This window comes from Cetorhinus maximus, chromosome 2 (genome assembly GCF_964194155.1).
Source record: "Cetorhinus maximus chromosome 2, sCetMax3.hap1.1, whole genome shotgun sequence".
Classification (NCBI taxonomy): domain Eukaryota; kingdom Metazoa; phylum Chordata; class Chondrichthyes; order Lamniformes; family Cetorhinidae; genus Cetorhinus; species Cetorhinus maximus.
The window spans coordinates 17,972,639-17,985,319 of record NC_135880.1 but is presented as its reverse complement, the minus strand read 5'-3'; positions in this window follow the sequence as shown (position 1 = coordinate 17,985,319).

Genomic DNA, 12,681 nt, shown 5'->3' with positions numbered 1-12,681 from the left:
CAGATTGGCTGCTGCATTCTACATTACAGCATTGACTTCAAAAAGCGCTTCGTTAGTTGTGTAGTCCTTTGGGAAGTCCTGAGGTCGTGAAAGGTGCCATATAAATGCGAGTCTTTCTGTCTTCAAGCGCAGAGGAAAAGATAGCTTCACTCTGGGAGTAAAGTCAGTGCTGTCTGGACATCAATGTGTCTCTCTTTGAACTTTTTTCTAAGCTGAGTAAAACATGACTGTTACTATGCCAAAAAATGTCACCAAGTTCATTCTCAATATTCACACATAGTTAAGAAGCCCTTAATTACGTTTGTTCATCTCCCTTGCTTTTGTAATTCGTTTGGTCAGCATTTTTACGAACCAGAGGTAATTAATTCTAGGTGATAATACCAGAAGAGCAGCAATAACAACTTGCATTTATATAGCAATTTGCAAGTGCTGAACAATGCCTCAAGGCACATCACAGAAAAGTAAACACCAAGGAGGAGAGAAAGGAATGGGAGTGAGTGATGATAAGGTGGGGCAATTGAAAGCACAGTCTCAGAGTCGAGTTTCAAGAATGATTCTGAGGCAAGAAGAGAGGTGTCAAGGCAAAGGAATTTTACAAGGAATGTGGGGGTAGGAGAGGCATTGCCAATAGCAGCATAGAGGTCAAGGAAGATCAAGAAATGAGATAAAGCCACAATTATATCAACAACAGCAGCTTATATTTATATAATGCCTTTAACGTAATGAGATATCCCAAGGTGCTTCACGGGGCATTATAAATCGATGCACCGGGAGGTGGTGGCGGAGTGGTAATGTCGCCAGACTAGTAATCCAGAGGGCCAGGCTATGGCTCTGGAGAGATGGGTTTGAATCCTGTGATGGCAGCTGGTAGATTTTAAAACAAAAACAGGAAATACTGGAAAAACTCAGCAGGTCTAGCAGCATCTGTAGAGAGAGAGAAACAGAGTTAACGTTGCTTTGAAGAGGAGTAATACGGACTAGAAATGTTAACTCTGTTTCTCTCTCCGCAGGTGCTGTCAGACCTGCTGAGATTTTTCCAGCATTTCCTATTTTTGTTTCAGATGTCCAGCATCCGCAGTATTTTGCTTTTAGTTTAGGGTAGAATTTAAATTGTTAATAAATCTGGAATTAAAAATCTAGGGCAGGATTTTTCCCCTTGGCGGGTGGGCTCTGCGGGTGCGGGTGGGGGCAGTCGGAAAGCCAACCACTGCCCGCGATCAGCAGCGCACCGCGGTTTCATACTGGCGGGCCAATGAAGGCAGACGGCTGCCCATGCAGGCGGAGGGGGGGGAGAGGAGGGCCAAGCGAGGGCTTCACGCGTGCATAAACTCCCTGAGGCACGGAGCTGCAGGGATATAAAAATAATGAAGAAAATAAAAATGCAATAAAACATGTCCCCTCATGTGACCCTGTCACACGAGCAGGGACGTGTTGTTAAATCAGTTGTAAAACTTTTATTTTGTTTTTGTTTCCTTTTGGAGACCCCGTCCCCTCAATGGCACCTGGTAGGACTTAAATTCAGTTAATAAATCTGGAATTAAAAATCCAGGCCAGAATTTTCGGCGAGCGGGGGGTGGGGCCTACTTGCTGACGCTGTAAAATGACGCGCGGTGACGTCGGGCGCACATCCCAACGTCACCGCACGTCATTCAGATTTTCAGTTCGGCGGGCGCGCACCAAGTCAACTGTGCGCCTGCCGAACTGCCAAAGGCCTATTAAAGCCAGTTAATTATCAACTAAAACAATTAACAGAGCTGCCCTTAAGGTTGGCGGGGGGGGGCAGGCGAAGAGCCCATTCGGCCTTCACATTTATCATGGAACCTCATCCACAGGCGGGATGAGGTTTCATGAAGGTATTTAAAGTTTTCTGAACATTTTTAATAACATTCATAGACATGTCCCAACTCATGTGACACTTTCACATGAGGGGGCGTCTTAATATCTTTTTCTTTGTTAAAATTTTCAGAACTTCAACTAATCTCCCTAAGGCAGCTCTTTGCCTAAGGGAGATTTCTGTGCTCTTTTGCGCGCATGCGTGAAAGAGCACACTCCCCGATTCAGGCAATTACTTCCTCTCCCACCCCCCCCCCCCCCCCCCCCCCCACCACACACACGTCACGCTGGGAAGGCCTTAATTGGCCCACCCATGTGAACTGTCGGCGCCCAGCCAATTGGGGGCGCCGATCTGCTGCGCACCCGCCCTCGCCCACCCCCGCACAAACCCCACCCCCAGACGGAGAGAAAATTCTCCCCCTAGTCTCGGTAATAATGACCATGAAACGATTGTCAAAAACCTCTTTTACTTCACTAATGTCAATGTCTTGCTGCATTTGGACATGGACTGCTTCGGTATCTGAGGAATCGCGAATGGTGCTGAACATCGTGCAATCATCAGCAAACATCCCCACTTCTGACTTTACAATGGAAGGAAGGTCATTGATGAAGCAGCTGAAGATGGTTGGGTCGAGGACACTACCCTGAGGAACTGCTGCAGTGATGTCCTGGAGCTGAAATGATTGACATCCAACAACCACAATCATCTTCCTTTGTGCTAGGTAGGACTCCAACCAGTGGAGAGTTTCCCCCCTGATTCCCATCGACTCCAGTTTTGCTCAGGCTCCTTGATGCCACACTCGGTCAAATGCTGCCTTGATGTCAAGGGCAGTCACTCTCACCTCACCTCGGGAGCTCAGCTCATTCGTCCATGTTTGAACCAAGGCTGCAATGAGGTCAGGAGCTGGGTGACCCTGGCAGAACCCAAACTGAGTGTCAGTGAGCAGGTTATTGCTAAGCTTGAAACTTTAAAGGGCCTGGGTGACTGATACAAAAATTGGGCTCTATTAAAAAGCTTTTTTTGAAGGAAGTGGGTCGTTATCAATGGATGGCTTTTTTTACACACCCTTCTGTCACTATGCAGCTTATTGTCTCTATACAGTTTATAGTGGGTGAATGGGCATAGAAATGCCAAAGCTTGGCATGGGGGACTTGAGGGGCCATAGGGATTGTTTGGGGGGCATACATTGGCATGGAGGTATGAGGGGACCATAGGAGCTGGGTGGGGGGCACGAGTTGGCATGGGTGGAGCACAGGGAGTGTGTCAGGGGTGAGTGCTGGGGGGCTTTTCTGTAGTGTAGTCACCATTGTAATGTAGGGGCCATGGCAGCCAATTTGAACACAGCAAGCTCCCCAAAAACATCAATGTGACAATGGCCAAAAAAATTTGTTTTCTGTGATGTCAATTGGGGATATATATTGGCCAGGACACAAAAAATAAGCACTCCATTGTGTTTTGAAATAGTGCCATGGGATCTTTTACACCTGCCTGAGAGGTTTAACCTATCCTCCGAAAGCCAGCATCTCTGACAATATAGCACTACCTTAGTGCTGCACTGGAGTATCAAGCTCGATTTTCGTGCTCAAGCCCGTGCACATAGAGATCCTGGGAGTCCTGCACAGGGTAATGCCTGCAAATCCATTTTGCTTCCTGGATGAGATATTTTTTCACGTTTACACACAATATCCAAGCATCGTCACTGAGGAGGGCTGCTCCGTAATTTTTGGCTTCCATTCTCTCCTCCACCTTTTGCTCACTTGCCGCTCAGGGTGCGCAGGTTGGAGAATCTCTTGCCGAGTCTGCTCCAGGGGCTGGCGAGGTCCAATGCACTACAGGGCCAGGTTGCAAAAGATCACTGGCGACAAGCTCGCCAACCGGCTGCCCATGTTCTGGTTCCTGATATGCAGCCGGGTGATCTAAGAGCATGACTGTGTCGTGTCCGCTATTTCACCACAAACTTGGATTGCAAATACATCCAGATTGACCTCGAAGTTCTAGGAATTAAAGATTAATCTAAACACACATCTGAAAGCAACATGAGAGAAAAAAACACTTGTTTATTTATAAACTTATTGGAGCTGAGAGGAAAAAATGACTGCTTGCCTGGTCAGGGTAGTTGTTTATTTTGTATTCACAGGATGTGGGCTTCGCTGGCTGGGCCAGCATTTGTTGCCCATCCATAGTTGCCCTTGTTCAGGGGCATTTAAGAGTCAATCACATTGCTGTGGGTCTGTTGTCACATGTAGGCCAGACCAGGTAAGGACGGCAGATTTCCTTCCCTAAAGGACATTAGAGAACCAGTTGGGTTTTTACAACAATCGGCAATGGTTTCATGGTCACCATCAGGCTTTTAATTCCAGATTTTTACTGAATTCAAATTCCACCATCTGCCGTGGTGGGATTTGAACCCAGATCTCTAGAGCATTACCCTGGGTCTCTGGGAGGATGTGTGATGAAACTTTCAGGGTTGGCAAACGTACTTTGAACTTTTTGTGACAGCTGCTAGATTATCACTTCAATTCAATATACTTTAATTTTGAACAGGCAGTCTGTTTTATTTAGTAAAGGTACTATCCTTCTGGTCGGGGTGTAGAATAGTTTATTGTTATACTGGCAATGCTCGAACGGAACAAAATAAGACAGCTAATGAATAAAAAGGTGTTGCATTTATATAGTGACTTTCACGACCACAGGGTGCCCTAAACTGCTTTACAGCCAATTAAGTAATTTTCAAGTATAGTCGCAGTTGCAATGTCGGAAACATGGCTACCAATTTATGCACAGCAAGCTCCCACTACAGCAGTGTGATAATGACCAGATAATCTGTTTATGTGACATTGGTGAAGAGATAAATATTGGCCAGGACACTGGCAATAAATCCTCTATTCTTCTTTGAAATAGTGCTGTAGGATCATTTATGTCTACTCAAGGGGACATACAAGGCATCCATTTCACATCCCATTCAGAAGATGGCGCCTCTGATTGTGCAGCATTCCCTCAGAACTGAACTAGATGGTCAGCCTTGATATTTTTGCACAAAAGGCTTGAATGATGCCAGTTGAGCCATGGCTGACACAAGTAGATGTGCTTCAGCCAAATGGTTATTGCTCACGTGTGAACCTTTACAGTGGGTATTGACAGGACATGCGGGAAAGCATTAGCACTGAAACCGACCCTATCCCCATGCGAAACCCAATTCTTCTAGCAATAGCCAGGAGTGGGAAACCATGGCCGATCTTCCACCTCCCCAAGCGGGTGCTTTGACCAATGGCAGCAACCAGAACAGAACAACCATTACAATTCAAGCCTTTCTGCTTTGTATGCCTCAGATATTCATTGGACAAACTAATTGAGCAATTGGAGATCTAACAGTTGCAAATCTAAACTTACTCTGGGATGTATGGTACACAATAAAGAGCAAAAGACAAATTTAATTTGTTAACTCCTTTAAAGGCAATTCGCATATTCTATGTGAGTCCTTTAATGTTGCTGTTTGTCACTCTTTATTGCAATTTATCTGACGTAGACCGTTTCTCTGCTGAGTGAAAACAATAGGGTGTCCTGGGTCTGCTCATCATCCAGAACGGCCACATAGGCACATGCAGTCAGCTGATTTATCATGTCATAAATGTAGCCTTTACTGTTTACACAATCACACTAATCCACCATAAGCCTGCAGGCAAAGGGCTGTAGGTCCTCAGGCCACAGCTTCACTACCACCTTCCCATCAGCAACAACAAGCCCATTTATTGCTTCTTGGCACCATCCCGTCATCTGTTTGCTTAAAACAGTGAAGTAAATGAAAGCAACTTATTTTCACACCACGAATAGAGTACAAACAGAAAGGCAAAGCAATGAGAAGGCAGGATAGTATATGAACACCATAAAAGAAAACTGCAGTCAACCATGACTTCTAAATCACCCACTCCTTTAAATATCTTATCAGTTCTCTCATTTTTTTCCCACACTATCTTGTCTGTACTGTCTCCCTGGCCTCTGTTACTGGCTGAGTTCGTTAACACGTCAAGGGACTGAGCAATAAAGGTCACAGATTTAATCCTTATTACGAGCGGAATTATTTGGAGCAGGGGGGCCGTGACGTTGGAGTGTTAGTAAGGATCCTTTAGTTGGCCACAGCATCGCTGGACTCAGGAGGGAAGATTGGCCAAGGCTCCATGTCAATATTCAGTCACAAACCCTTCCACCTTCCCACCTCCCCCATAACTCCCACCAAATTCACTCCACCCCCTTGCACCCCCACATTACCCCCTGACCTTTGCTAGAAGTGGGCATCTGCAGACATTGGTGAGTCCAGGACTGAGCTGTGTCGTATTTCCGGTTGTAGAATGACTTACTAATTCTCCCTGTAAAGACTGGCAAGTAAAGAAGGGTCACTTGGGTGCCTAGCAGAAATTCAACCATATCCCATGAAGGAGATTAGACTTCGAGTAGGGGGTGGGAGAAAATTGGTGGAAAGGACAATCGGCTTTAAATCACACTGGCCTAAATCCATTTGCTGTCCCATTCGACCCAATTATTCAGTGCCCCTGTTAGTGCTGCACACTAACCTCCTCACACTCTTTTCCATCCTGCCCTATTTTCAGTGGAAAATGATGGAAATCAAGATACAAAAATTGTATGCGTGGCTGATTGATAGTGAGAAAGAAAGCTGTGGACTGCAGGAAGATTTCAATGGACTGGTCAGATGCGGAAAAAAGTAGCAAATATAAGGGGGGGCAGTGCCATAGTGGTAATGTCACTGGGCTGGTAATTCAGAGGTGCAGGGTAATGCTCTGGGAGGGTGAGCTTGAATCCCACCAAGGTGGAACTGGTGGAATTTAAATTCAGTTAATTAATAAATTTAAACCATTAATAAAAAAATATCTGGAATCAAAAAAAAAGTTAGTCTGAATAATGGTGACCATGAAATTATCATTGATCGTTATAAAAACCCATCTAACTCACTAATGCCCATTCGGGAAGGAAACCTGCCATCCTTACATGGGCACCATGTGACTCCAGACCCCCTGAAATGGCCTAGCAAGGACAATTAGGGATGGGCGACAAATGTTGGGTTCGCCAGTGATGCCCACAACCCATGAAAGAAAAAAAATGCATTTGGGGAACACAATCAAGTCAAGGAAATAGATAACAAATGGCAGGATATTAAGAAGTGTCGGGGAATGGGAACCTTGGAGTGAATTTCCATAGAAGGTACGGAGGTAGCAGGACATGGGGAGGAGATGGTGTCGTGGTATTGTCGCTGGACAATCCAGAGACCCAGGGTCCCCCAGGGACTCGGGTTCGAATTTGAATTCAATAAAAATCTGGAATTAAAAGTCTAATGATGACCATAAAGCCATTGACAATTGTTAAAAACCCATCTGGTTCACTAATGACCTTTAGGGAAAGAAATCTGTCATCCTTAACTGGTCTGACTTACATGTGACTCCAGGCCCACAGTAATGTGCTTGGATCTGAAATGACCTAGCAAGCCACTCGTTTGTATGAAACTGCTACAAAGTCTCAAAGAAGGAATGAAACTGGACAGACCACTCGACATCAACCTCGGTACCAGAAACAACAATGGCAAACTCAGCCCTGTGTAGTCTGCAAAGCCCTCCTTACGAACATCTGACTAGTGCCAAAATTGGGAGAGCTGTCTCACAGACTAGTCAAGCAACAGCCTGATATGGTCATCCTCACGGAATCACATCTTACCGATAATGCCCCAGACACCACCATCACCATCCCTGGGTATGTCCTGTCCCACCATCAGTACAGACCCAGCAGACGTGGTGGCACAGTGGTATACAGTCAGGAGGGAGCTGCCCTGGGAATCCTCAACATTGTCTTCGGACCCCAGGAAGTCTCCTGGCATCAGGTCAAACATGAGCAAAGGAACCTCCTGCTTATTATCATGTACCGCCCTCCCTCAGCAGATGAATCAATACTGCTCCATGTTGAACACCATTTCGAGAAAGCACTGCATGACAAGCACCTTTTGGATGTTGTGGAGGTGCACCGTGATGTCCTCTAGGGGCTCCAGTGTCTGATCTCCTTCGTTCCGCCAGAGTAAGTCACTCTTCGCATAACTCTCAACTCACACACTCACAAACCCATCACACATCACTCCATCATTCACTGCCAGTTCAAGGGACGTCACCATTCTCTCACATGCACCTTTATTGTCCTCATCCCGTCCTTGGGACCACTCACCACCCATGCATGCCAAGCATAGTTATCATCTGGCCTGGCAGGCATCTTGCTTACACTCTCTCCATCTCTATTCATGCAGGACAAGCTGGTACACAACAAGAGGGAGAAGTCGCAGACCGGTGGAGGGATGCCTGAAATCAAGGTCCTCATGGACTTTGAAAACAGAGTCATCCAGCTGGCGGGCAAGGATCTGGACCATTCCTGTGCTGACGGTGAGGTCGGCGGTGCTCTACCGAGTGAGGGTTCAGCAGTGCAACGTCCATCAGACAACCATACTGTGAGTGATGTGTCCTGTTTCACAGGCCACTGCCATGCACTAATTATCTCTCCTTGCTTTCGCAGCCACATCTGCCAAACAGCCGACAGAGTCCATGACCCAGGGCCTCCAATCAAGCCCCAAGGGAAGCTCAGAAGAGGAATCTGCTGAAACTCTTCCTGAAGACCCATCACAGTACTCACCCACACCCTCCACCAGTGCAGAGATACACACCTCAGTGGGACCTAGCTTTAGAGTAGCCTCAGGATCACAATCTGGTGAGCACTTCACATTTTCTGATCCACAGCAGGCGGAGGCAGGGACTTCCCAGGTCCCCGGCACTCGGGACTGCTGGAGGCCAGAAATTTGCTGAGTCTGAAGCAGATGACGAGCCTCAGCACTCGGTCATGTCACAGTTGCTGGAGATGCAAAGGCAAGCTCGGGGACATCAGGAAGGGATTTCCGCTGCACTCCTTAGATTGCAAGGAATGTTGGAGGCATCTGTCCGTCTTCAGGCTGAGGTGACAGCGCCGGCATGTCAACGCACCAAGGTCAACACTGGTAGGACGGAGGCCGCCATGAAGGCCTTGGTCCAGGACGTCGCTCCTGCACTGCTGCACGTGCTGAACTCCATCATTGATGCCATAGTTGGCCTCTAACAGTATTGTACGCGAGAGGGGTGCGGGGCAGCTCGATCTCGCTCCAGCAACCCCTTCACTTCAAGGAGTCAGCCAGGGGCCCTTGGGCACCCATAGGGAGGAGGATCAACAGGAGTAACCCTCAGGCCATTATTCCAGGTGACTCCGGGAGAGTCCAGCCCATCAGAATCCTCTATTCCTGTGACCTCAGCGGCTCCAGCTCCACAGGCCGAAGATGACGCCACTGCCACACAGCACGACCCCGAAAGCAGGCCATGGCCCTCCAAGTCTTGGCCCTCCAGAGGACACCCACCAAAGTCATCACAGGCAGGGCGTCACAGTCATCAGACTACCCCCCACCTCCACTGTGGATGTTCCGGTAGCACCAAGACATAGCGGCAGGGTTAGGAAGGTCGTTGCACAGCCTGGGCATGGGTGTTAATCACTTGTACATAATGCTCACTATTGTAAATAAACTCCCAAGAATATCTCCCTGTCTATGGCTCCTTGATCTGATGAGCAGTGTTCTTGTCATTCAGATGTGAAACCTTTCTGCACAAGATAAAGGCAGACGTCTCAGTCCAGGGCCTCTTCCCTGTTCTTTGTGCAGCCTTCAGACCAAAGTGATGGTCAGGCCTCACACTCCCTGGACACATTACTGATGCCTGCACCTTGTCATTGCTGCCAGAATGTCATGGGCAGGCATCACAGAGTTCCATCATTCTCCCTGTGTGCTCTCAGCGCCTTTAAGGTGGGGCTGGCCCCCATCCCTTCAGCATCTGTGACCAGTGACACTGTGCTCCTGAAGAGCTCAGGTGCTGAAGGCGGACAAAGGATCAGGTGCTTTTAAATTTCATGGCTGCGTTTCTATGATATGACCCTGATCACAGAGCACAAGCGAGCTGTCCTCGGCCAGATAGGAGTCAGACATTCTCAGAAGCTATGTGAAGATCTATGGAGTGTCCTCACTGCATATAGTCATCATCCTCCTACAATCAACTATTAGGTCCTCCACCGTGTCTCAATCACAGGAGCATTATCCCAGAGAGTATGTGCACTGCCATAAGCCAGACTGGAGTCAAGCGTTCATTGATGCAATGTGAAGATCTATGGAGTCTCCTCACTACACGTCGTCATCATCTTCCACAAATCTAGCAGCTCTGAGGGCCTCCCGAATGTGCCTGCCTCATCTGGCGAGTGAGAGGGCCTCATTCCAGTCATCGTCACCTTGGAGGGCCTCCTCATCCTCATCCCCATCGACATCCTCCTCATCCGAGGACACGACCAGTTCTTCCAATTCCTGCTCAGCCAGTTCCTCTCCGAGTTGCAGCGCCAGGTTGTAAAGGGTGCAGCAGGCGGCGACGATGCGTGACACCCTCTGTGGACTATACTGCAGGGCCCCACCAGACCAGTCCAGGCACCAGAACCTCATTTTCAGCATCCCGATGGTTTGTTCCACCAAGTTGTGAGTTGCAGCATGAGCCTCATTATACCGTCGCTCTGCTGCAGTCTGAGGCCACTGCACGGGTGTCATCAGCCACATCCTCTGCAGATAACCCTTGCCCCTGAGGAGCCATCCTTGCAGCCTCTGTGGTCCCTGGAAGACGTCAAGGATCTGTGAGCGACTGATAATGAAGGAGTCGTGGACACTCCCTTGAAACCGTGCAGAGATCTGTAGGATGTGTTTGTGGTGGTCACACACCAGCTGCACATTGAGTGAATGGAAGCCCTTGTAGTTGACATAGTTGACCCCTAGTTGCGACAGAGACCTGAGTGCCACGTGAGTGCAGTTGATCACATGCTGCACCTTTGGGAAACCCGAGATCTGGGCAAATCCAATTGCTCTGGTGTCCTGGCTCTCCTGGTCCCAGGTGGAGATGGCATCCATGACCTCATCATTGCATTTGTCGGTGGTGGCTTGTGATATCCCAGAGAGAACACCCAAGGAGCCCTGAAAGGAGCCACTGGTGTAAAAATTGAGCACTGCGGCCATTTTCACAGTCACTGGCAGTGGATGCCCTCCACGTCCCCGTGGCGCCAAATCCTGCCGTAGCTGGCAGGTGTGACCGACCCGTTGACTGGGCATGTGCAGTCTTCGGCGACACTGACTCTCAGTCAGCTGCAGGAATGAAAGGCGGCATCTATAGACCCTGGGTCTAGCTAGACGCCAACCAGCGACAGCTCGCTGTGGCTCTTTGGTGGCATGTGCAGGAGTCCCAGCCGCCCCTTCTTCCTGAGGGTGCTGCTCCTCCCTCTGCACAGCCAGGTGCCTCCGTCTCCGCTCTCTGTATGCCACAAGGCATGCAGCTACTTCACTAGGGTCCATGCTCCTGATGTACTCCTCCTTCAGGATGAAAGAGAGAGACACATGGTTAGCATGGGTGTACGAAGAACCTGTCTTGGTTAAGTCTGAAGGCACCTTAATTCATCCCAGAGAATGCTGGCCACCGCTTGGATGGCCCGAAAAAATGTGCTTCATGGCTACTCGAAATCCCACCCACCTCCGCCCTACTCCACCTGATGGATTGGCGGCAGCTTTACCCATTGGACTGCATGCTGTGCTCTCAGCTCAGGCACAGGCATTCTCCTAACCCGCACTGCAAGGCTGCACTGTTAGCTTGAACCATGAGGGAGACTGATCCAAACCAGGATGATAACACTGCAAGGGGCTGTGAGCGCTCCCGCCAGTGACTGTTCCATGGCCTGCAAGGAGATTGTACAATGTGCCCAATTGTCCAACTGTTCAGCAGTCCACTAAAATGGTCATTAGTTTGCAGTCTCTGCCTGAGGGGTGAAAAGCTCTGGAGCATTTGGTGGCACTTTCAGGCCTCTGCATTGCTTGAGTGGGCAGATAAGCTAGAGGTCCGACTCCATGCATCTGAACAGTTTCAGCTGCAGAGGAATGGTCACTTTGTACAAGGTTTCCCTAATGCATGGTTGCTTCCATCCCCCCCACCCCGCACATGCTTGTGCACTACCATCAACAGCAGGGCAGCCCTTGCCCCACCCCACCCCCTCCCAATCCCCCCTCTCCAACATGCCTAAACTGCAGGGCAGCCTTGCACCCCCTTCCAATGTGCCTCAAGTGCAGGGCAGCTTTTGCTCGCACCTCCAAGTTGCCTCAACCACAGGGTAGCCCTTGCCCCTCCTATCCCCTCAACTCGCCTCAACCTTGAAGTCCAACAGGTGACCCGGGCGAGCACTGCACAGCATTACTGTGCACTCACCTCCGAGCTCCCCTCAAAGTGCAGCCTGCCATGTGCACTCCTTATATATGCTGTTGTGAAACATGTCAGCGTGATAAGTGGATGATGCAGCGTGGGGGGGATGATTCCGGAGGGCTGACCTTATAATGATATGCAGATGTATTACAATGAGGTTCCCAGCACCCAATGGCAGGAGACACAGCCCGCCATCAACGGACTTAGCGGACGATCGCAAACTGGTTTCACAACGTCATGAAACCGATTTTTGGCCTTCTCACCATATTGTCCGTTCACACATCCGAACACGCCCAATGCTAGAAGGCACAGAAAATTCTGCCCAGGGTTAACATTCCAGGTTGATGACCTTTCATCAGAATTGGGAAAAGTTAGAAATGTAATCATTTTTAACCCACTGTCAACTCAACTTGAAAATCATGCTCATGGACTTGAAGTGTTTTTCCTTATGGTTCTAGTGTTGGCTTCACCCGCCTTTCATGCATCCTACCCAGAGTGGGCTATGGTTATTTA